The following is a 24,393-nucleotide window of genomic DNA, read 5'->3' on the forward strand; positions in this document are numbered from 1 at the left end:
TTTGAAGTGTCCCCAGCCTGAGCCAACACTTTTCAACAAAGTTTACAAATTGGCTAGCCATCATTGATGGTGCCTTGTAGTTCTTTTAAATAACCAAAATATCCCCACACCCCGGGCCTCAGCCGCTTGGCAGGGGGAAATAAAAGTTCAGGCTTTGACATTTCTCTCTCTGCCATGCAGTTCACATGTGTGGCTTGAAACGGTTGAGTGAAACAGGAGGATGTCACAAGTTAGAGATTTATTTGATCAAGTTTATATGATGTTGTGTAAATGTAGCCGATTCTCTCTTAATTTAACTGATATTTACAATGAAAAATCTCATTCCTTTACATGGATTTTAGAAACAAAATGCAAGTAATATAATATTGTGAATGCAATTCCGTGAATTATAAATGTCAACGGTTTGATAATCGTCTCTTTTTAAAACCGTGGTATACGGTGAAACTGTGATACCGTTACATCCCTAGTTGTGACATAAGGGAAGTGGAGCCACTCTGTCTCTGTCAGACAGTTGAGGATGGATGTGTAAAGCCTGCACGCTTTCTCCTACATGGCATAGTCTCGGCTCTCCAGACCTGATCTGAGGATCACATGCACCGAGATAAAACTAAAAATAGATTATAAACACTTTGCCTTTCATTAATAGTGAGGGGAGTGGCAGCAAAAAATAAGTGAAGTGGAGCTAGTGCACTAAATCGGTCTTGCAGTGGTAAGTGTTCCCTAACTGCTTCTCCTGGTGGCCCATGTGTTACACATAATTACCCAAGGCAGCATGCCCTATTATCAAGCTTAATATTACTGAACACTCCAAAGCACACTCCTTGTGCATTGGCAGCCAAATAGCGTCTTAAGCTGTTCAGCCTGAAATGGATATATTTTGTGATGGTGGTTGAATAGTTAGTCAACTCTGCTTAACCTTGAGACAGAGTTGCTGACTCTGTCTCAAGAATTATTACATGGAGATCATAATCCTACTCTATCACCCTTGAGCCTTTGACCAAGGCACTTAAAGGGATAGTTCACCCAAAAATGAAAATTCTCTCATCATTTACTCACCCTCATGCCATCCCTGATGTGTGACAAATTAAGATTTTTAGAAGAATATTTCAGGTCTGTAGGTTCATACTATGCAAGTGAATGGGTGCCAAATTTTGATGCTCCAAAAAGCACATAAAGGCAGCATAAAAGTAATCCATATGACTCCAGTGGTTAAATCCATATTTTCAGAAGTGATATGATAGGTGTAGGTGAGAAACAGATCAATATTTAAGTCAATTTTTGGTGAAAATTCTTCTCCCTGCCCAGTAGGTGGCGTTATGCATGAAGAATGTGAATCACCAAATACAAAAGTAGAAGAATGTATAAATTAAAGTTGAAGTGGAGATTGATTGAGCAGGGAGGGGAATTTATAGTAAACTTTACTGTGTGAACTGTCTCTTTAAAAAATATGTATTTGTTCCACGTGCATTGCAAAGTGTAAATAAGTTGGTATAAAGAAGCTCTGCCCTATATCGTCAACATTAGAGAGCTGTTGGGCACACATTCCAGCAGTGTCAGGTCTCATAATAAAACATAACACCAGCTCTAAATTTCAGCCACTATGTGAGAGCCCTGCAGCCACATAAATTTTGCTGTCATGATTTGAAGCTTGATTACACTTCCTCCCGCTTGACACATGGGCAGAGCTATACACTGGGAATTATCATTTTTAGGTAAAGAGCTGATATTTAGAATGATCTGGATAAATTTTGCTTTACTGTGTATTTGATAATGGCTGAATGTCTGTTTTAGATTATGACATATCTTCATTAGGTGAAAGGAGCTTTAGACAGAAACTTGACACTAATGAGTCCTGTGACATATGTCTCTCATAAAATCTGGTAGTGATTTCCAGGATTAGAAAGGTTCATGGCTCCAACAGAATTAGTGCATCAGCGATCGTTTTCGGGCACCCGAGATCTCGTCTAAGAACCCCAAAAGAAAATGATCAGCCAGCTGGCTTCAGTCAGGTCCATCCATCCATCTTCTGTAGCTGCTTATCCTATGCAGGTTCGCAGGTAGTGCTGGAGTCTATCCCAGCTGTCTCGGGCCAGCTTCAATCAGGTATATCAGGCAATTGCATTTTATAAACTTTTACTCGGAGCCAGTATTAGAGCTGCACTTAAGACTGTTATACAGCTTTGCCTAAATTTAAACACAAATGATATGATGGATTCCAATGTGCACTCACAAGCAAACAGTTGATGCAGCACATGAATTGGCTCACGTCACAGTGAGTTTGCCATACCAAAAGAATTCTGGCCTACTGAGCCTTTAAATTTAACTTATCAACTGCATATTATAGCATTATATACTGTATATTTAAGCAGTATCACACAAGCAAGAGTGCTGTTGCACTGACTATCAGCATAGCTTTTATACAACATATACACTCACTGAGCACTTTATTTTGAACATCTGTACATCCAACTTATTCATGAGATTATCTAATCAGCCATTCGTGTGGCAGCAGTGCAATGCATCAAATCATGGTGCGGGTCAGGAGCTTCAGTTAATGTTCACATAAAGCATCAGAATGGGGAAAAAATGTGATCTCAGTGATTTTAACTATGTCATGATTGTTGGTGCCAGACAGGCTGGTTTGAGTATTGACAACAGTCTCTAGAGTTTACTCAGAATGGTGCCAAAAACATCCAGTGAGCAGCAGTTCTGTGGACAGAAACGGCATGTTGATGAGAGAGGTCAATGGAAAATGGCCAGACTGGTTCGAGCTGACAGAAAGGCTACGGTAACTCAGATAACCACTCTGTACAATTGTAGTGAGCAGAATAGCATCTCAGAGTGCACAACACGTCGAACCTTGAGGCAGATGGGCTTCAACAGCAGAAGGCCACGTCTGTCACTTTATTAGGACCATAGTGTTCTTAATAAAGTGCTCAGTAAGTGTATATAAACAATAATTTAATATGGAGTAACTTGGATTTCAGGCCAAATGTGGCCAGGTATTTTCTTTTATTTTTGCTTTGCCAATGGAACATAGTTTCAAGAGAAGCCAAAGCAGGACTCAGGAGCAACATACATGGACCAGCAAAGTGATACAAACAGTGAAGCATCCCAGTGCTGTTGTATGAAATATAGTGCAACTGAACAAACTGTTGTATAATAATGTTCTTTCTGTTTTTGTTTTTTTTTTTTTTTTTGGCACAATCATATCAGCAAAGCACTTTTTCTGTTACTGTTATGGTTAGGCTTTCAGTGATGATAAGAAGAGGTAATAATAGAAGTGCTTTCAGTAATAATTATATTTTCAGCATATGTAATCCATTTTCTGCTATTATCTCACTAAATGCTCAACCTCTTAGTGGTACCAAGAATACCAAGCTGTGACACTGTATCCTGTTCATAACAGTTATGTTCAAATACAGCTGGGGCTGTAGTGTTGGATCAGTGACTGAAATGGTTTGTTAATTTTTAGGGTGTTACTGTGACTCAGTGACTCCACTAAAGAATCTTAGTACCGGACATCCTGTCTAGCATCTTTGTTTATTCCATCTGTCTGACCTATGACATGGGTACAGATGCAGACTGGGCTGAAGACCCCAATCCCCCTTCATAGCGCTATGTTTCCAACTGGTTTGTACCGTCTACTGTAAATAACTACGTGTTTATGTAGATATGTAGACTAATCTACTGAGCCAATTTATGGCCAGTCTTGTCTTATAACATCCCAGCTGTAGTGCAGCAGGGACACTAGGGCTTCATCTCTAGCTTCATCTCAGCTGTCATGAACACACAACCCAGACTCTCACTCTCTCTCTTGCGCTAAGTAAGCTCATTTCGACCATGAGAGACTAATAGCTGCTAATTACACCTACCAGATTCTCTTATTACATTACATGCATATTTGATTAAGAGAAGAGTGGCTTGAATATGACAAGACACCATAACACCTCCTATAAGATTGAAATCTGCTTGAAGGCACTAATGATAGCCTGTATCTTGGCCAGACTGATAAATCAGCCAGTATTTGGCCATTTTGAGATTATCGGCATCAGCAAATCACTGTGCCCCATTGGCCTGATTTACAGAAGTTGTCCTTCAGCGTTGTGTCCATTCTAAAATCTACCAGCAGCCGTCCATTTTTGCTTAACATTTATACATTTTTTTGTGAATTTTGAGTATATTTTTTGTAAAATACTGTATAATATGTCCGCGATCCACGCACAATTTACCACGTGCCCCATTGAGAGCAAGAACCACTAATCACGACCACGAGGAGGTTACCCCATGTGACTCTACCCTCCCTAGCAACCGGGCCAATTTGGTTGTTTAGGAGACCTGGCTGGAGTCACTCATTACACCCTGGATTTAAACTCACGACTCCAGGGGTGGTAGTCAGCGTCAATACTCACTGAGCTACCCAGGCCCCCTAATTTTTACACACACTTTTAATTTATCGGCCATCAGACACCCTGCTGTCTTGACATCTGTATAAGCATCGGTCATTAAAAAACCCTTATTCTTCTATCTTCTAAACAGTACATGTGCTTTCTTTGTCAAAATTAATAAACACTGTTGGATCAGTGCTTGACACAAGCATGAGCATGGTTGTTGCTGAGGTTAGAAAAACAGATGTCTTCTTGAAATGTACTTCATCTGAAAAGTCATACGTGGATGAGACATGAGACATATGAAGGACCAGTTTACTTTTAAACTCATTTCTTGACCAAGCCTTCCTAGTTGGTGCAATAATATTTGAATTATGCAGTATGGCCCTGGCACATCCATTAGGCGGCAGAAGTCAGGTTATGAGTTTTCTGCATGGACAGCCATCAGAAGATGAATGGCTGTGAGACATGACATCTGTGGAAATTTGTTAATTCACTATTTACAGAGATCCTTCAAGGTCAGAGAGAGAGAAAACAAAGCAGATGTATGGGATGTCATGGGTGACGCATTAGTGTGTTTCAGAGCAGGTGTTTCCTGAGTTTTACCAGCCCCTCCTTCCCTCTGGAAAACAGAGCCAGCTAGCACATGGCCAAACTATTTGGATTGAACTGTTTTGCCTATAATAGACAGCTTATTAATGGTGCTTGCTAAGGGAAGCATTACTATTACTAATTTTCATACTTGCGCCTGAAACACTCATGCAAGTATGTGAACATACACTCACTGAGAACTTTATTAGAAACACCTGTACACCTACTCATTCATGTAATTATCTAATCAGCCAATTGTGTGGCAGCAGTGCAGTGCAGTTGATGTTCACATCAACCATCAGAATGGGGAAAAATGTTGATCTCAGTGATTGATGGTTGCATGATTGTTGGTGCCAGATGGGCTGGTTTGAGTATTTCTGTAACTGCTGATCTCCTTGGATTTTCATGCACAACAGTCTCTAAAATTTACTCAGAATGGTGCCAAAAATAAAAAACATCCAGTGAGTGGCAGTTCTGTGGACGAAAGTGCCTTGTTGATGAGAGAGGTCAACGGAAAATTGCCTGACTGGTTCGAGCTGACAGAAAGGAGAACCTTGATGCAGATGGGCTACAACAGCAGAAGACCACATTGGGTTCCACTTCTGTCAGCCAAGAACATAAAGCTGAGGCTGCAGTGGGCACAGGCTCACCAAAACTGGACATTTGAAAACTGTAAAAACATAGCCTGGTCTGATAAATCTTAATTTCTGCTGAGGCACACAGATAGTAGGATCAGAATTTGGCGCCAACAGCATGAATCCATGGACCCAACCTGCCTTGTGTCAACAGTCCAGGCTGAAAGCGATGGTGTAATGGTGTGGGGAATTTTTTCTTGGCACAATTTATGCCCATTAATACCAATCAATCATCACTTGAGTGCCATAGCTTATTTGAGTATTGTTGCTGACCATGTGCATCCCTTCATGGCCACAATTTTCCCATCTTCTAATGGCTTCTTCCAGCATGGTAATGCAATATGTCACAGAGCAAAAATCGTCTCAGACTGGTTTCATGAACATTATAATGAGTTCACTGTTCTTCAGTGGCCTTCCCCATCACTGGGATCTGAATCCAATAGAACACCTTTGGGATGTGGTAGAATGGGAGATGTGCAGCATGAAGGTGCAGCTGACAAATCTGCAGGAATTGCCTGATGCAGTCATGTCAACATTGACCATAATCTCAAAGGAATGTTTCCAACAGCTTTTGGAATCCATGCCATGAAGAATCGGGGCTGTTTTGAGAGCAAAGGGAGGCCCTATCTAGGATTAGTATAGTGTTCCTAATAAAGTGCTCAGTGTAGATGGTTCTAGCTACACAAGCTGAATTTTGTGTGTTGTTGTGTTCCAAAATGTGTCATACCAGAATAAAATGCAAGTACGCGTTGCATTCTCATGTTGCCAGTCTGACATTAGTGTGTGAACTGTCCGCTTCTACGGTGAGTTTTCTCTTACAAGTCAACTACTGTATTGGTTGAGTTAAAGTTTGAAGAGAATATTGCTGAGCAAGTGAGTTACAGTCAGTATGTTTATTGGAACTTAATAATAACCTTAATAATAACACATCTGGTTTAATGGCACAGACATTTGAAGGTAACTCTATCACTCCACTGAGTACTGAGGGTTATTATTGCCACATAGTAACACAAAAATGCACATATGTTCAACTGAAGCGGAACACATTCCTCACACTGCTTGCGTCTGCATTCGCGTACTTGCATGAACTATGCTTCTGGCCAAAGGGTTTGGGATTTTTTCAAGATATTAAACTTTGGAGAGGTGTGCTATTGCTTTTCTAAGTGATCAGACTTTTCACATGGTGTGTGATGAAATGGCCAAAAAACAATAATAGGCTTACTTTTAAGGCGGTACCCAAATTATTTCTAAAGACCAGAATATAACTTAGGGTAGACTTAGGGGTGGGCTCGTTTGACTTGGGCCAGTGAGCCACCACCTAGCAACGCCCCAGCAACCGCATAATACTATTCTAAAAAATGCTCAGAACAGCTTAGCAACTCCATAACAACACTCTGGCAATATCCCTTGCATTGTCACGTCCAGTTTTGCAGGCACTATACTTACATTTTCTTCAGGAGATTTACTTATAATGGAAATACAGGTAATAGTGTTCAATAGATGTCATCAAAATCTGTCTCTTTACATATTCAGATTTAACTGATACAAATACACCTGTTTGGGTGCATTATTTATTTTTTGTTTTTATCTCAATTGCTTTCATGTTGCTTTCAAATGGGTTAAAGCCAGGGTAGAGTCTTCTTGTGTTGAAACTGTTTGTTTTATGACTACAGGATGTCATTAAATAAAAACAGATATCAAGCCTGGGAAATAGCTGGAAAAGCAAAGTGTTGACTAAAGATCAATTCTTACTAAACAATAAAAAGTCTTGTATATAGATCTTGTTGACGTGCCAATGAGTGTGTATGTTAAGTGCAGTTGGGTAGTGATAAGCCTTATCAGAGCAAGCTGGCATTGTACTGTAGATGTGTAATTTACATGCTGGCTGTGTATTTTTACAGTTCTGCTGTTTCTATCTTTAGCTGTTAAGATCTGTCAGGAAATGTTCCCAGCACCCCTAAGCAATCCAGTGTGAAATAAAGGCTTTCCAGAATTCCTGGAGTTACAATGATAATTGATCCCTTATAGCTCTCATGGTCACACACTGATGTGACCAAAAATAAAGCAGGCTCGATGAGACATTTTTATAGCATTTGGCTCTCGTATCTGCTCTTCCTGTAAATTTGACCACTTTTTCTAAGATCTTGTGTAGACAAACATAGATTTTATCAACGTCACTCAAAATCATTCAGTTTCTTGAGAGGTAGTTAATTAAGATGTGTAGAGCAGCACTAATGGGCTTTAAAAGACTAAGAAGCAGAATAAGTGTAAGGGCAGACATTCTCCCTCTCCTTCATGTGTTCAGTAATCACATTTCAGGTCTGCACAGGCTCATATGTGTTCGATTTTACACCAAGGATGCGCAAGTAGGTCAGTTCTTTTCAAATTGTATAAAGCACTCTTGCTGCTGTACGGCAAGGCTCAAGCACCTTTTTAAAAAGTGTGATTCTCATGTTTTTTTCCTTGAGGTCTGCACCATGGAGAACATGAAAGGCTCTTTGCGTTCAGAAAACTAAATCTGACAGTGAATGGAGCTTGCTTCTCATGTGACCTTGCAAAATTAGTATCATGGCCCTAGTGATGGATATTATGGACCATCCACTCCACACTTTCTCAAAACTGAATGTTTTGTCTGCCCAACATAGAGTACACTGTGTGTTGTAGGTTGGTGCTGTGAAATAAAAGAGATGTTCTTTTTAACCAGTATGCTCTGTCAGTGTATGGAGCCACGTAATATACTATAATTGGGCACAAATTTTGCAATAGTCATGAAATTTTAATTCAATCAGTCTCACTTCCCACTAGGATAAGACTCAACTCACAGAGAGCGTTTTCTCAAACTTAGATGATGGTGCAGCCAATAGATTTGTGAGTCTTAAAGGTGCTGTAAGCAATTTCATTTTAATGGAAAGATATGCAGAAAATGTTCCTTCTCCCTGAAAGATATAACTGAGATAAGTGTCATGAGATATCTAACCGGTCTATGAAAGCACTAGACTGTATGAACAGCAAACAAAAATGTGACCGCGGACACATTCTTTGATCAGCCAATCAGAAGACTTTGATGTGCATTCTGCCTGTCAATCATTTTGAGTGTTCTCATAGTGTAGTAGTTGAAGCGGATCATTCAGGTTAAAAACAGTTGTCAGCTAATGACGCTATTTTCCTACTGTTGTGTTTGACAACTGTGAGAAGGTGACGGTCTCAACGCTATCTTTGGAGGGTGGTGTTTTGGAAAGAGGGGGCATGTCTGATTCAATGGCTCAGTCTCATGGATGTTCCAGAATGGCTAAAATCATTTACAGCACCTTAAAGTAAGTGCAAACCAAAGTCTCTTGTTATTACTGGGAGTTTGAATGAGTATGAGAGGAGGCTCAGGTCAGATGCAGGTTACAGAGAATGCAATGAGCTCTTGTCTCTAGACAGACTCTTCCATAGAGGAAAACTTTGTTCTTCAGAAGAACACAGCGGTTTATTCACCACTTGTGCTGTTTCAGCATCTACAGAATGCACAGAGGAGAATGAAGAAGATGTGATCAGCTTATGCAGTGTCAGCCACATGACTTTCTCTCTCATTCTCTTGAAGTTCACCGAAATTTTGGAGCACTTTATCAGTCTGATCCTCGGAGACAAAAGTGTATGAAATGTCTGAGAAGATTCTCAGTTTTCCAGACCACAGTAAAATAACCTGGACAATTGAGAATCTCCAACTCTGGAACGACTCTAACAATTAAGAGAGACTAATTGAGTCTTGGTTCCTTCCAAGGTTTCTTTCTCATCTACTTAAATATCTGAGTGAATTTTTTCTTGCTATTGTCACCTGTGGAGTTTGCAAGGCACTGTTTTTATAAAGCTGCTTTGGAACAATATATTTTGTTTGCTGTTCCAGTGAAGGTAAGCACTGAGCTGGAACATATTTGGATGTAAAAACAAGATCTTATTAGTGGGACAGATTATAAGCTCTTGCTCTGTTCTCTTAACCGAAAGATTGAATTGAATAAAACATTTGTTGACTCCAACAGTGTACCAGTCTTGATGCCATTTTGTGTGAGTCTCACCACCAGTCCACAACTGATGAAGCCACTTGGATGAGTGATGAAACATCTTTAGCAACAGAAAAACACATCCAGTTTACTAGAATAAGCTACTAGAAGTGCACAAGAGACGTCTGGAGCAAGCCTGGAAATAACCCAAAGGGACGTGTTTTATAGAAAGTAGGCTTAAAGGGATAGTTCACCCAAAAATGAAAATTAAATAATTATTTGCTCACCCTTGTTTTGTTCTAAACCCATATGACATTCTTTCTTCTTTATTTGGTACACAAAGAGAGAAAGTTTGAAAAAATGTTGTGCTCAGTGATGTCATACAATGGCAGTGGATGTTGACCTTCTCTTCAAGCTTCAAAAGGATGCAAAAGTATAATTCAGAAGTCTAATAAATAATTACATGAGACTCATGCCTTGTTCTGAAGGCATACGATAAGGTTTGGTGAGAAACTAACCAAAATGTAATTTATTATTTAGTGAAAATCTTTACCGACCATCGCTCTCCTGTGCACGTTCATGAGAGTGCACGAGAGAAGCAGTTTACGCTTTCGAAAAAGAAATTCTTCTTTTTTGAAAAAGAAAGTCATATGGGTGTAGAATAACACGAGGGTGAGTAAATAATTACTGAATTTTAATATTTGGGTGAACTCTCCCTTTAAGTGTGCAGGTGAGGAAGAGGTTAAGGGTTGCATGTTTGCTGCAACCATGGAGCGATCCAGACAAATTCAGGTCAGCTGTTGGACACCATTACTATTTTGAGTGGGGAGATGGGATCCAGGATGCAGGGAATTTCTCCTGTTTACTTTTACACTCACACACACACACACACACACATGCACACACACACACCTCTTTTTCTCTCTCTCTTGCTTTCTTGCACCACCCCTAACTCACCACACCAATTGCCTTGCCAACACCCACCTCCCCAATGACTTTGTGATATAATTCACAACAATAAGGATTATTGTAAAATAAGAATAGATTTTTTGTGATTAACGTATAATCATTTCAAGACAAACCTAACATGAGTTCTGAGGTTAAATGCTTCTGTAGAAGCCATACATTTGTGATTTCAACTTATTTTTTTATAAAATCGTGTGTAATTGCAAATGCCTGATGAAGAACTACACTACCTGTAATCCTAAAATGAAATCCACCAAACAGAAAAGTTGCTCTTACCGTGGAAACAGATATCATGGCAAAAGACCTCAGAAGTGACCGCCCACTTCCATAAACCGTTGTGAATGGTGTTGAACAACTTGTCTGTATATGTTTGAATATTTGCTGTAATAAACAGTAAACAAATATATGGTATTTTATACATATTTAAAGACTTTTATCTATTTAAATTTACATATTTAAAGTAAATTTTATATTTTCGTAACTAATTTGATTCCATCATTTGCAGTGATTCATGGAATGAGTAGTTCATTTCCTATTTAAAGATGTTTATACAGTAGGGAACTCATTAAGAATGAATTGTGTCCGGTAAAAACACTGGTTATTTACCTTAGCTGTCTGTGCTAGTTTAGCGCCTGATTTACGTAAGGAATCATGCAGGTCAGGTAATGGCGCAAACGCACCCACAAAATAGCTGCTGAATGCAATTTGCATGTGCAATTCTGATCTTGCGAGCTGATTCTGAGCACTATATAGCAGAGGATGCAGAAGACCACCGTGACCTGACACACTTTGCCGTGACTGTACAGCATCACTCCAGTACTGTGATCCAGACACATGAATCATCTCTTTAACATATCGAAAGTGCACTTGACTACACCAAACATTTGGGTATATGCCAGGTTATAATGCTTCTCTCCATCATTTGATCATTATTTGATGAATTACTGCTATTATGATCTGCCATGAAATGTACACAAACATCTCTTTTAAATATAATTCATTCAATGTTAGCGCTGATTTGATCTTTTTCTGATTTTCAAATACTACTTTGCTTCAAGAAAAGTGTTGTAATGTTGTGATACATCCCTGAGCTGGTCGTTTTGTTTCAGTGGTGAGAACAATAGAAAATACATCTGGAACCAGTGCGGCTTCAGAAGTGGACCGTCACTGGCACTCTATTGGGCACACAGGTGTGCGTCTGTGTATTAATGTAATGTGGTATTCCTATACTCTCTTTTATATTGCTACTGTGTTTCTCATAAAGTAGGGAGGTGTCTGTGGGGAAAGTCTTTAGGTTCCTTTGGTATTCTAGTGCAGTTAAGCATGATCTAGAACATCTGTGGATGTGTCTCTTGTTCAAGACTAAAGTACCATTGTTTCATTGATGGGACCTGAAAGAATGGGTCATAGTCTTCATGTGAATGGAACAAATTTAGCTCATACACGGTTCACCTAGCCAGAAGAATGAATAGAATAATGCATTGGCTGATTCACATTAGTTTGATGTAGCAGAACAATTCTTGATTGGGTCATCTGAATACTGATTCGTGTGCTCTCTCGTGACCAAATCAAAGTAGGGTTGGAGCCCTACTATAGCAGCTTCTCTTGCTGTGTTACATATTATAAGGTGTTATTAATCAGAGATGCACCCCAAGAGTAAAAGTTTCCGGTCCTTATATCTTGTTTAAATTGTGTATTATGGAAGAATGTGTGAACCCTGCCATTGGTCATGTGGTCACGTGCCAAAAGGTCTCGCAGAAAGTAAAGCAAGATATTTTGGACCCAGTCCACCCAGTCCAGTCCTGAATGTACATATATATTTGTGTACATTATTACCACATATTATAGAACATATATAAATATATAAATGCTCTATGTTAAACCATTCCTCATCTCATTCCAGTCCTCATCTTGTTCTGTCAAGGCAATCAGCTTGTCTTATTTAATTATAAGTTGGCCATATTTTGCTTTTCAACTCTCTGGATGCTATTTATCTACAGCCAGGCAGAAAGCAAACTGCCACTGTACCACTAATCACTTCATTAATCTTGTTGCTACCAGCAGCTTATGCAGAAACACTTTGAAAGATGGGGACAATCCATTTCACCCATTTTGTACACATGAACTTCTGTGGCTTCGATGACCTTTTAGTCATTGCCCCTAATTATAATGCACACATTTTCTATGTAGATAGGTTTCCAATGTAGCATAATTCTTATTTGACCACTTCTCAAATCACAATAGTGAAATCTTACTGAACTCTGCCTTTAGTTCTGCACTAGACAATTAAATTGATGGTGCAGCTTAACTGTTCTGGGCAGTGTTTATTGTAACTGCGGTTTGTAACTTGACCTCGCTGATTTTTTGCCGTCTTTTGTTATTTTAGCAGAGACATTTGGATTGTTGAACAAAACCGCTTTGAAGTGTCAGGCAGTCTTTCTGCACTGACACAATCTGAAGTAAGGCCTGTGTTGACATGACCCCAAAGAGAGTGATTAATTATTAAGGCCGTGTTCAGTGTAGGAAGGAAAAGAACCCCTCTCAGCCTTATAAGGTCCAGCTCTTTTAAAAACGCCAGGAAGTGCTGGATAAGCAAAGGCATGACTCATTGTTTCTCATTTGAACATGCCAAAGAAAATCAAACCTTATTTTTCATATTGTTATTTTAGGATGAAATATTTTTTGTTTCCTTAGCACATTGTCTGTTTCTTTTATGTGGCTAATAAGGTCTTACACATTTTGTTCAAACTCCTGGATGTGATCAAGATGGTGTCAGCTCGTTTATCCACTCTTCTTCAAATAATTCCCTCTCATTCCTTCTCATCATTCCCAATCCTCTAGTGTTATTAGCTTTCCTCGTTGTATTTGCCCATACCATACCAGTAGCTCCTCAAAACAGCTTAACATTTTGTCTAGAGTTTTTGTCCTAACAAACCATGACAAGTGACGGACAACAGAACTTTTGTTGATCACTTGGTTTTGATTTAGACTATGCTATATGATGCGTGAGGTTGCCTCGCCCACCATTAAATCTCTTTGGTTCAATATCCTGCTCCACATAATTGTACATTAAGCATCAAATATTCTGATTAACGTTCAATGTGGACAAACAAATTACTTGCATTGTGCCTTGTTAGGAGATGCTATAAGGACAGAAACATACTTTACGCAGGTATGCATACACAAAAGAGAGCACTTGACCAACGCATGGCCAGCACGTGGCCTGGTTGAACATGCTTAACGTGCATTCTTGCGTTACTTTGGTGATAACCTCAGTATACTGAAAGGGGCAATAGTGTTACTTTCAAAGGTACAGTTGTGCTCAAAAGTTTGCATACCCTGGCAGAAATTTAGAAATTTTGGCATTGATTTTGAAAATATGACTGATCATGCAAAAAAACCTGTCTTTTATTTAAGGATAGTGATCATATGATGCCATTTATTATCACATAGTTGTTTGGCTCCTTTTTAAATCATAATGATAACAGAAATCACCCAAATGGCCCTGATCAAAAGTTTACATACCCTTGAATGTTTGGCCTTGTTACAGACACACAAGGTGACACACATTTTTAAATGGCAATTAAAGGTTAATTTCCCACACCTGTGGCTTTTTAAATTGCAATTAGTGTCTGTGAATAAATAGTCAATGAGTTTGTTAGCTCTCACGTGGATGCACTGAGCAGGCTAGATACTGAGCCATGGGAAGCAGAAAAGAACTGTCAAAAGACCTGCGTAACAAGGTAATGGAACTTTATAAAGATGGAAAAGGATATAAAATGATATCCAAAGCCTTGAAAATGCCAGTCAGTACTGTTCAATCACTTATTAAGAAGTGGAAAATTTGGGGATGTCTTGATACCAAGCCATGGTCAGGTAGACCAAGAAAGATTTCAGCCACAGCTGCCAGAAGAATTGTTCGGGATACAAAGTAAAACCCACAGGTAACCTCAGGAGAAATACAGGCTGCTCTGGAAAAAGACGGTGTGGTTGTTTCAAGGAGCACAATACGACGATACTTGAACAAAAATGAGCTGCATGGTCAAGTTGCCAGAAAGAAGCCTTTACTGCGCCAATGCCACAAAAAATCCCGGTTACAATATGCCCGACAACACCTTGACACGCCTCACAGCTTCTGGCACACTGTAATTTGGAGTGATGAGACCAAAATATGGTCACAACAATAAGCACTATGTTTGGAGAGGGGTCAACAAGGCCTATAGTGAAAAGAGTACCATCTCCACTGTGAAGCATGCTGGTGGCTCACTGATGTTTTGGGGGTGTGTGAGCTCTAAAGGCACGGGGAATCTTGTGAAAATTTATGGCAAGATGAATTCAGCATGTTATCAGAAAATACTGGCAGACAATTTGCAATTTGCTGCACATGGGACGCTCTTGGACTTTCCAGCATGACAGTGACCCTAAGCACAAGGCCAAGTTGACCCTCCAGTGGTTACAGCAGAAAAAGGTGAAGGTTCTGGAGTGGCCATCACAGTCTCCTGACCTTAATATCATCGAGCCACTCTGGGGAGATCTCAAAAGTGCGGTTCATGCAAGACGACCAAAGACTTCGCATGACCTGGAGGCATTTTGTCAAGATGAATGGGCAGCTATACCACCTGCAAGAATTTGGGGCCTCATAGACAACTATTACAAAAGACTGCACGCTGTCATTGATGCTAAAGGGGGCAATACACAATATTAAGAACTAAGGGTATGCAGACTTTTGAACGGGTCATTTTGTTCTTTGTTGCCATGTTTTGTTTTATGATTGTGCCATTCTGTTATAACCTACAGTTGAATATGAATCCCATAAGAAATAAAAGAAATGTGTTTTGCCTGCTCACTAATGTTTTCTTTAAAAATTATACATATATTACCAATTCTCCAAGGGTATGCAAACTTTTGAGCACAACTGTATATGCCATTAAACTGGATGTATATTATTCAGGTAAGTTACTATTTACTATATATTAATTAATATATTTATATATATTAATTAATATATTGACTTTAACTTGCTTGCTCAGTAATACTTTCTTCAAACTGTTACTCCATCATGACAGTAGTTGGCTTGAAAGAGAAAACTCCCCATAGAAGTGGACAGTTCACACTAATGTCCGCTATTGCGCCCCTTGCAGCAATGCTGAGACTGCAACACATATTATTAGGGGTCAAGCCCCAAAGGGGCGAAAGACCCCTATTGTTTTCATTAGTTTTCCTCTTATTATTATTCTTCCGCTTCTTCTTCTTCTTCCGCTCTTGAGTCTATGGCCCATAGAACCGCTTGTGGGAAAGTTATGAAATTTGGCACACAGATAGAGGACAGTCTGTTACCACAGCAAATTTGGTGTCTCTACCTCAAACTCTTTAGGGCCACCAACTGCCCAAATTTGCACTCATGTTTATGTTAATAACTTTTGAACCGTGAGTCCTAGAAATGAAATTCTTTTCCCTCTGATTCCTTGGCTCAAGACGATTCGACTGCACAATATGCCGCCATTTTGAAAACCTACTTTTTCGAACTTGTCCTAGGCCGTTTGTCTGATTTGCACAAAAATTGTCCTGCATCATCTTGAGGCACTCACGACAAAAAGTTATTCACAGAATTTTGATAAACCATACCGTTTTCGAATGGCACTTCAACGAATGCGACAAAGAACGTGCAAAATTTAACTTGAGGCTGTATCTCCGCAACGCTTTGAGGGATTGGGACGAAACTTGGTACGTGTCATCACCATTAGGCCCTGAATTACCTGCAGTGTTTTGGTGCACTACCCCCTACTGGTCAGGAGATAGAAAAATTGCTATTTTGGCTTATAACTCTTGAATGCTTTCCTGCATGATAACCATCATGCCCAGATACTACTTGAGCAGTTTCAGAACAGCACCACATACTGGACAAAAATTCTAAGAAGTAGCTATTTTTAGTTATTTTTAAAATAAATTGGGTTTTTTATGATTGAAAGTTTACTTTTTCTAACTCCTCATACACTGTTCATTGGACTTTAACCAAAAACATGTCACAAAGCTTCTTTTGCTGCTCATGGTGCCAATAATTGGATTGACCCCGGTATCGCTGCTTGCAGCTATATTTGGTTCTGTTATGATTTGTGGTCTAATGCATTTTGGAATGCAACAACACAAGAAATTGAGCTTGCATAGCTAGAAGCACCTGGTTTCATGTATTTGCATGGAGTATGTTTTGACTTAAGACTGTATAAGCCAAGTTAGATTTGACTTTGTGATGCCTCCTAATATATGCTTTTGCTCCCTGCCATGCTTGAGTCAAAATTCAGTGAATGAATCAGTATAAAAATATAGCCTGCAGATGTTTTCTTCTTAATGCTCTACAATTATTGCCAGTTAATCATTTTAAATAGATCACCTTGTCCTCAAACTCAGCTGAGCATCCAATAACTTGTTGCAACATTCAGGCATAGTCACATTTTCCTGACCTTTTATTCCCCAAAACTGGGAAAGTTCATTAAAAATTAAATGAATTCTTAATAGCTAATTTGCAGTGGTTGGTCTTGGTCAAGTGGCTTTTAACTACAGTACAGTTATCCTACTCATTTGGGCTTTTGCTTCTTTTTATAAACTTTCCACAAGCCAATTTTGGTGTCTTGTGTAGATGGGTTGAAGCAACAGAGGTCTGACTCAGTCTGAAAGCAAAAAACGTGCTTGATTACTGATGTGGGAAGAAATGTTGAAGCAGAGCAATTCTTTCCAGCCATGCCTGATACGCAACGTCTATGCCATGATGTTAAATGGTCCATCAGACACCATGGCCCAATTTGAGAGGGATTATTTTTGGAAGCTCTTGAAGAGTTAAATCTGGATCAGTTCACCGTTCACTGTGGATTTTGACTTGGAGAGGAACAGTGCGATGCTGGTATGTTAATGATGGAGTTAAAGGTGAATACAAAACTTAGCTGATCAAAAACCTATTAAGCCTCTTTTCACTTGATGTGAAATAGGTCCTGACAGTACCAGGGCTTTTGCTCCTTTGCTCCCTCCTGCTTCCCTATTTATTCTTTCACTCCTCTCTCTAATGTCTTTATCTGTTTACCCCCTCATTTTCTCTCTCTCTCTCTCTCTCTCTCTCTCTCTCTCTCTCTCTCTCTCTCTCTCTCTCTCTGTCTCTCACCTCTGCTAATCACTTTTGAAGAGCAAACACACAAGTGTCTACCAGCATTCCCATGACTGAGCTGACTGTCACTATGTTAAAAGCCATAAGATAAGAATGAAAGAGGAACAACACTTTGACCAGACTCATCAAATTATCTTTAATTACACATTGTCATTTGAACAACCAGTTAGTAACTGCACTACCTGATTGAAGTCTCACAGGTCTGAAGTACAACACTAAATAAACACATTATAGATTCTGAGACAGTTTAGAAAAATTGCTATTTTGGCTTATAACTCTTGAATGCTTTCCTGCATGATAACCATCATGCCCAGATGCTACCTGAGCAGTTTCAGAACAGCACCACATACTGGACAAAAATTCTAAGAAGTAGCTATTTTTAGTTATTTTTAAAATAAATTGGGTTTTTTATGATTGAAAGTTTACTTTTTCTAACTCCTCATACACCGTTCATCGGACTTTAACCAAAAACATGTCACAAAGCTTCTTTTGCTGCTCATGGTGCCAATAATTGGCTTGACCCCGGTATCGCTGCTTGCAGCTATATTTGGTTCTGTTATGATTTGTGGTCTAATACATTTTGCATGCAACAACACAAGAAATTGAGCTTGCATAGCTAGTAGCAGCTGGTTTCATGTATTTGCATGGAGTATGTTTTGGCTTAAGACTGTATAAGCCAAGTTAGATTTGACTTTGTGATGCCTCCTAATATATGCTTTTGCTCCCTGCCATGCTTGAGTCAAAATTCAGTGAATGAATCAGTATAAAAATATAGCCTGCAGAAGTTTTCTTCTTAATGCTCTACAACTATAGCCAGTTAATCATTTTAAATAGATCACCTTGTCCTCAAACTCAGCTGAGCATCCAATAACTTTTTGCAACATTCAGGCATAGTCACATTTTCCTGACCTTTCATTCCCCAAAACTGGTAAAGTTCATTAAAAATTAAATGAATTCTTAATAGCTAATTTGCAGTGGTCTTGGTCAAGTGGCTTTTAACTACAGTACAGTTATCCTACTCATTTCGGATCATTAGAGACATTCGGGAATCAGACAACACTGAGAGTGCTGTGTGTTTCATGCTGAGGATTCTAAAGAACAGGCTCATAAAGGCCCCGATATACTTCTGGAGAAGTTCTTATTTGTTCTTCATTCAGGGGTAAAAAGGAGTTTAAAATAGCCGAGCAACGGTATACTGTTTGCGAACATTCAGACAACCGCCACACCGCTCTAGGAGGCATTTAGAAGTTCATTCAACAACTTTTAAAGTAATAATAATTTATATGCAGTAGAAAATGTTTAATTTGTCTTGTTAACATTCTTAATTCATGACACTAATGCGCTTACATGCTATATAAGCGGCCATAATATGCACCGATTGCACTCTGTTATTGTAATTTATGATGACACTAATACTACTGCAAAGATGAGTGTGTATAAACATGTTAATGTGCAGAATAAAGACAAAAGAATGATGATAGGTATATCTTACTTTGGCCAGATGTGAGAATGGCTTTTGCTGCAGATGGCACATGAGTGAATGGGCACTTGAGAGTATTTGAGTAGATTTTATTCCCTTTTGTAGACTAATTAAATGGTTGGCCTCAAGGTAGGTGGAGCACTAGGTCACACCTACAGATGACATGGACCAGTGGCAGTAAAAATGTGTTTAGCAGCGGGTAAGGATTTTTCCCAAAAGTTTTCCCAGACGAGCTTTTACAACCACCGAAACAAACACAAAATCACCTTATTTTTGGCCAGATTTTGTTCTAAATTACATCACAAACGTTCGTTCTTCGATTTCGTATGAAGCATATCGTGTCCTTAAGAATCAGTCGTTTGGGAATCGGACAACACTCGGCACTGTATGTTCTGTACAAGAGCCTGCTCATAAGAGTCATTTGTTCAGGATTCAGAATACACTGGTTGCGCTGCATGTTTCAGCCTGTAGATTATGTAGGGAGCAGCGCTGCCATTAAAGTGCGATGTAGGAAACACTGTCAGAGTATTTTAGTATAGTGTTCAGCCCGCATCGATGGAAAATTGCGTGTGCGAGAACAGTTAACAGATCCCAAAGTCATGAACTGGTTCTCTATTACGAACCCTAAAGAGTGATACAAACAGTGAAAAGTTCCAGAACTGAACGAAATAGCAAAACTGTTGGAATGCCGCTTGTCCAGTCAGATTGTATAAGTCACATTTGAAGTCGTAGTAAAATCGCTAAAATATTCTCAACTGTGACCACATGTTAGTTGAGTTCTACTGTATATTAATGCAGCAAGTTGTTACAAACCATTAAAATGGCCAATGAACTCCATAATTCAGATAAACGTCTTAACCATAGTAAAATTTGCTGTAGCATATGGGTTGTTGTGGCTTATTGCTTTATTAAAATTTTAATTATACTGTAATGCCACAGACTTGCTTATTTATACTTATTTGAAGTCATGTTGTAAACATGATTCTCTTGTTCCTTTTGTCTGTTATTTCCTCATTGTCAGGCAGTCTGTCTATCTCATCATCATTAATTCATTTTATTTTGGGCATATGTAGCTTTCTGAGAAAACTGATCAAACATTTTTTCAGCAGAACAGTCCATTAAGTCATTATCGGCCATGAGCTTTCTGCCTCTATTGGTTCCCTTACCTCTTCTGTGACCGCTGAGGATGGCAGATATTTAGTAATGCTGTAAACATTAATAAATATTCAAAGATCCCTTTATGTGGAAATTTCTGTGCTATTGGACTTCTGTAGACAATAAAACAGGCATAGTGCTTAACTGAGCTTAGTTTAGCATATCCAAAGCATCTTATAAGAAAGTGCTTAGTGCTTTTGTTTCACAAGTTTTCTTTTGGAACATGAAGTACTACCTTAACCAAATACACAAATCAACATAAGATTTGTTGCACATGTGTGTATGTTTGACAGTAATTTGAGATGGTCAGCAGTGCTTTCTGATGAGCTCTGCTTTATGGAGTGTTTTGGGCAAAGTCTTAAGATGTTCTTGACCACAGATCAGGTTCTTCTGAGGTTCATCTGCAAACTGGAGTGTTCAACTGAAACCTGACTCTTGGCTTCAAACACAAGCTCACTGAAGCAATGCTTACCTCTGGAGACCACCCATCCATCAGCAGTTATCAATGACTTTCTCAGATGGCAGTTGAATACATGATTTTACTGTCTGTTTTGTAAATTCTTTTGGTCATACTTGAGGTAACTGTGGTCATTTGACTGTGGGTGAGTGAATGGTGGAATGTAGTGGAAAAGACTCTGCCTTAGTGCATAATTGCTGGTGGTCATTCTTGCACAGATCCACATAATGGAGCATGTAAACGTCTGGCTCAACCAATGGCATGAGTTCAGAATGGGAAAAACTGTTTTGCCCAAACAATGGAAGACAGAGATGGGCAGAAGGGGTATAGGAATGTTTTTTTATTATTATTATTTTTATTTTTATTTTTTTATTCCATTTGATGCCACTAATGTTATAGAAATTACACAGTTAACCTTTTAAGAAATCAAATCAGCAGATACTTTTGAAGGATAACGTCTACTGAAAAATATTGTTTACAATGAATACATCATATTAGTTATGCTGACATACATATGCCTTAATTTAATAACTGGTGGCAGGAGCTAATTTTATGGGGTAGGTAGGCTCCTATAAGTTTTTTGCATTTTTACATGGAAATTCCATAAATATATTTTTTTCCGGAGGACTTACGAAATATGTTCCTTGTAAAGAAATAATTGCAATAGGTACTGTGAAAACACTATGCTGTTTTACCGTGAGTTTGGTCTCTGTGCACAAGTTTAACTTGAATAATGAAGTCACTGATGATTAATGGAGGTTCTATGTCTTTTATTTAGTAGCTTTGTGGAACAGATATTTATGAGGTGCTATGCTAAGACATGCTTTTCTATTTTGCTAACCGTATGAACCAGAACTTTTGCAAAGTTTGAGGTTTCTGGGAGTTTAACAGTTTGTACTCAGCAGGTAATAGGCATTTTTGAACACCAATTCATGTTTTTCCCTAGTTGATGGTTTGTACCCAATAGTGGTTTTTAGGAGCTGACATGTTACCCTGGGTTCCCTTTTACTGTTCTGTGTTTCTTTGAGATTTTTTATAAAATCTCTCTAAAAGTTGCAGAGAGAAGATAATGTGGTGTCAGCCACAACACCTTTCTATTTAGGATATCTAATGTGGAATAGAAATAAATCTACTTGCAAATTACATCCTGAATATTATTGAATTGATTAATGAGGAAAGGGATGCCAGCACTCTAGAGAATGCAACAACAGAGAGTTTGATTGATAGATGCATCACATGTGTTTTGAGGTTGTGGAATGAGACAGGCCAGTTTGAAATCAAGCCGAAATGCAGCATGTTGGATTTCCAAAAGCACATCTACAGACACCTGTCTGAAATTCTCATTGGTCAACAGATTTCAACTTTCTTTCCTACTCTTTCCATTTCCTTTACATAATGGAGTGTCACTTTCACAAACCCTTGCAATGCACGATACCCTTTGAAATCAATGGATTTGCACTGTTCTCTAACGCAGTAAAAACTCTGGTGCAAAGTTCCCCAATCTTGGTCCTGAAGTATGCCAAACATTGCACATTTTGGATGTAGATATCTGTAAAAATTGGGTATGCCTCCAGTAAACAAGCCTTATTAACTGGCCCTTAAGGAATTATTGCATCCCGCCCTTAATCAGTCTTAAAGTTGAATGTGCTTTGTGTGAGAATCATGGTCTGGACACAAGCAGAAATCAGGTAGAATGAGTTGATGTTCTGCTTGCTAAGTAGTTTCCCCCTTTTCTCATCAGAGGTTGTCACCGTGAATAATTTTGAAAGACTCTGGACAGCTGGAGGACTATCACCTTCCCGTAATCCCTGCTTCTCACCCTCAAGCCTGTGGGAAAAACCAGCACTACACTTCCTACAGACCCTGTTCCAGTAGGATGCCTCATTGAGTGTTTGGTAAGGGGTGTGGATATGGTGAACATCAGAAAGCACCTACAGTATGTTGTGTGGATGGGGATTGAGTGTGAGTCAGCAATGCTTTGCATTCCCGGACTGGACACTGATGTGTCTATCCTGGTAGACTGTGTCATCAGTATGCAGTTCTCCTGTGGCTGTCTATCATCCAAGTTGGATGGTCGTACTACTGTCACCAAAGTTGCAAGGCACTGCGGTACTAGGAGCCAGGGTCGAGTTTCTGTCTTATCGGCGCCAGTCTCCATTAGGATCTTTATTTTCTCTCAACCGCCATCCAATTGTCTGTTGAATAACAAAATATCAAAAAAAGTGGCATCTGCAAACAAATGATGCTAAACAGTTATTCTGAACTAATTTCCCTTTTCTTAGCCATTTTTGCAATTACTTAAAACCAAATGGTCCCAAAGTCATTTTAATGAACGTACTGTAAATCAGTTCCCCTTAAGTTCACACAGGTGCCTTAGCAGAGTAGCCACAAGTGTAGTTCTACAAAAAAAAAATTTTTTTTTTTTTGGTTAAAATTAAAACATTTCCATTATTGAGCAAGTCAATAAAAATGCAACGAATAAGCAACCTATGGGGATTAGTTCTTTCAATTAGTCAACATCCCACTTCGACTTTGGAAAGATTTTAATGTTATTTCAATTTGTGCTATTTTAGTGCATTACTATCTTTACACTAATAATAATATAAATGGTAGTGAACTGTAAAACATACAGGCACCTAAATTACATCCCGTAATGCCTGAAACATTGTCACTGTATTTTTATGGTGAATTTCTGGCAACTACAGCTGTTGGCATTTTACTGTAAATTTAATAGTTGTTTTTTTTTACAGTGAAAAGCTACAGCAGTCACCAAATGTATGTCTATATGAAGATAATTTAATGGCAACAAGATTTGCATGCACAGAGTAAGAGTTGTGAAATTGTAAATAAAATGGCATGCGTTAAAACATTTTGCATGCGCAGAGACCATTTTGTAAAGGTGTCAATCAAGTTGCAAGCGTAAGAAAAAATAACATATGGCCAAAAACATTGCAAACCTGCAAACAGCGATATGCAAGCAAAGTAAGGGTGTCATGAACAGCTACATTTATTGACCGCGTAGAATCAGTCTGTATTTGTAAAAATAAACCATTGCAAATGTGAAAATGACTTGTGTTTGTGGCAAAAATATTTTCCAGAAATAATCCGATATACAATGATCTGTCTTCCCATTTGTTGCACTCACACTTGTTGAACGACTTTCTCACTCAAGATTTTTATAAGCGCGAAGGGGAAGGTGGGTCTACTTGCTTTTTCTAACCAATCGAATAAGGTATTGGTTGATCAGCGTACTCTGATCTGATTGGTTAAATAATGTGACAGACAGCTTCTTCTTCCTATGGCTCAGCTTCATTTCTCTGGCAGAACGATATCCCTCCTCTTATATTTAAAACGTAAATATTAATACACATTCTTTTATTGTGTGTGTAAAGTTGATCTGACACCATTTATTAGTATAAATATGAATCTCAGTTTGATGTTCAAATGTTTCTTCCCGATGCTGTTAATTATTTGAATTATATTTTTAATTACTTGTACTTATCATTGGCATGGCATGTGGATTGATGGATGGATGGATGGAATTTGCTAGTACATTTTCGCTTTGCGCTTTCACAAATCTTACTG

General features: G+C 38.8%; 1 protein-coding gene across 2 annotated transcripts in view; it reads left to right on the forward strand.

The window, feature by feature from the left end:
• LOC127442284 (serine/threonine-protein phosphatase 2A regulatory subunit B'' subunit alpha-like) overlaps positions 1–24,393 on the forward strand; it is a 123,777-nt gene that overhangs the window by 44,748 nt on the left and 54,636 nt on the right. The window contains exon 3 of one of the 2 annotated variants that reach the window (XM_051700186.1): positions 22,550–22,703. The exons of the other annotated variant lie outside the window; for it this stretch is intronic. The gene's annotated coding sequence lies outside the window, so the exon portion shown is untranslated. The remainder of the gene's footprint in view (positions 1–22,549; positions 22,704–24,393) is intronic. 2 annotated transcript variants of the gene reach the window in all.

This window comes from Myxocyprinus asiaticus, chromosome 6 (genome assembly GCF_019703515.2).
Source record: "Myxocyprinus asiaticus isolate MX2 ecotype Aquarium Trade chromosome 6, UBuf_Myxa_2, whole genome shotgun sequence".
NCBI classification, from domain to species: Eukaryota; Metazoa; Chordata; class Actinopteri; order Cypriniformes; family Catostomidae; genus Myxocyprinus; species Myxocyprinus asiaticus.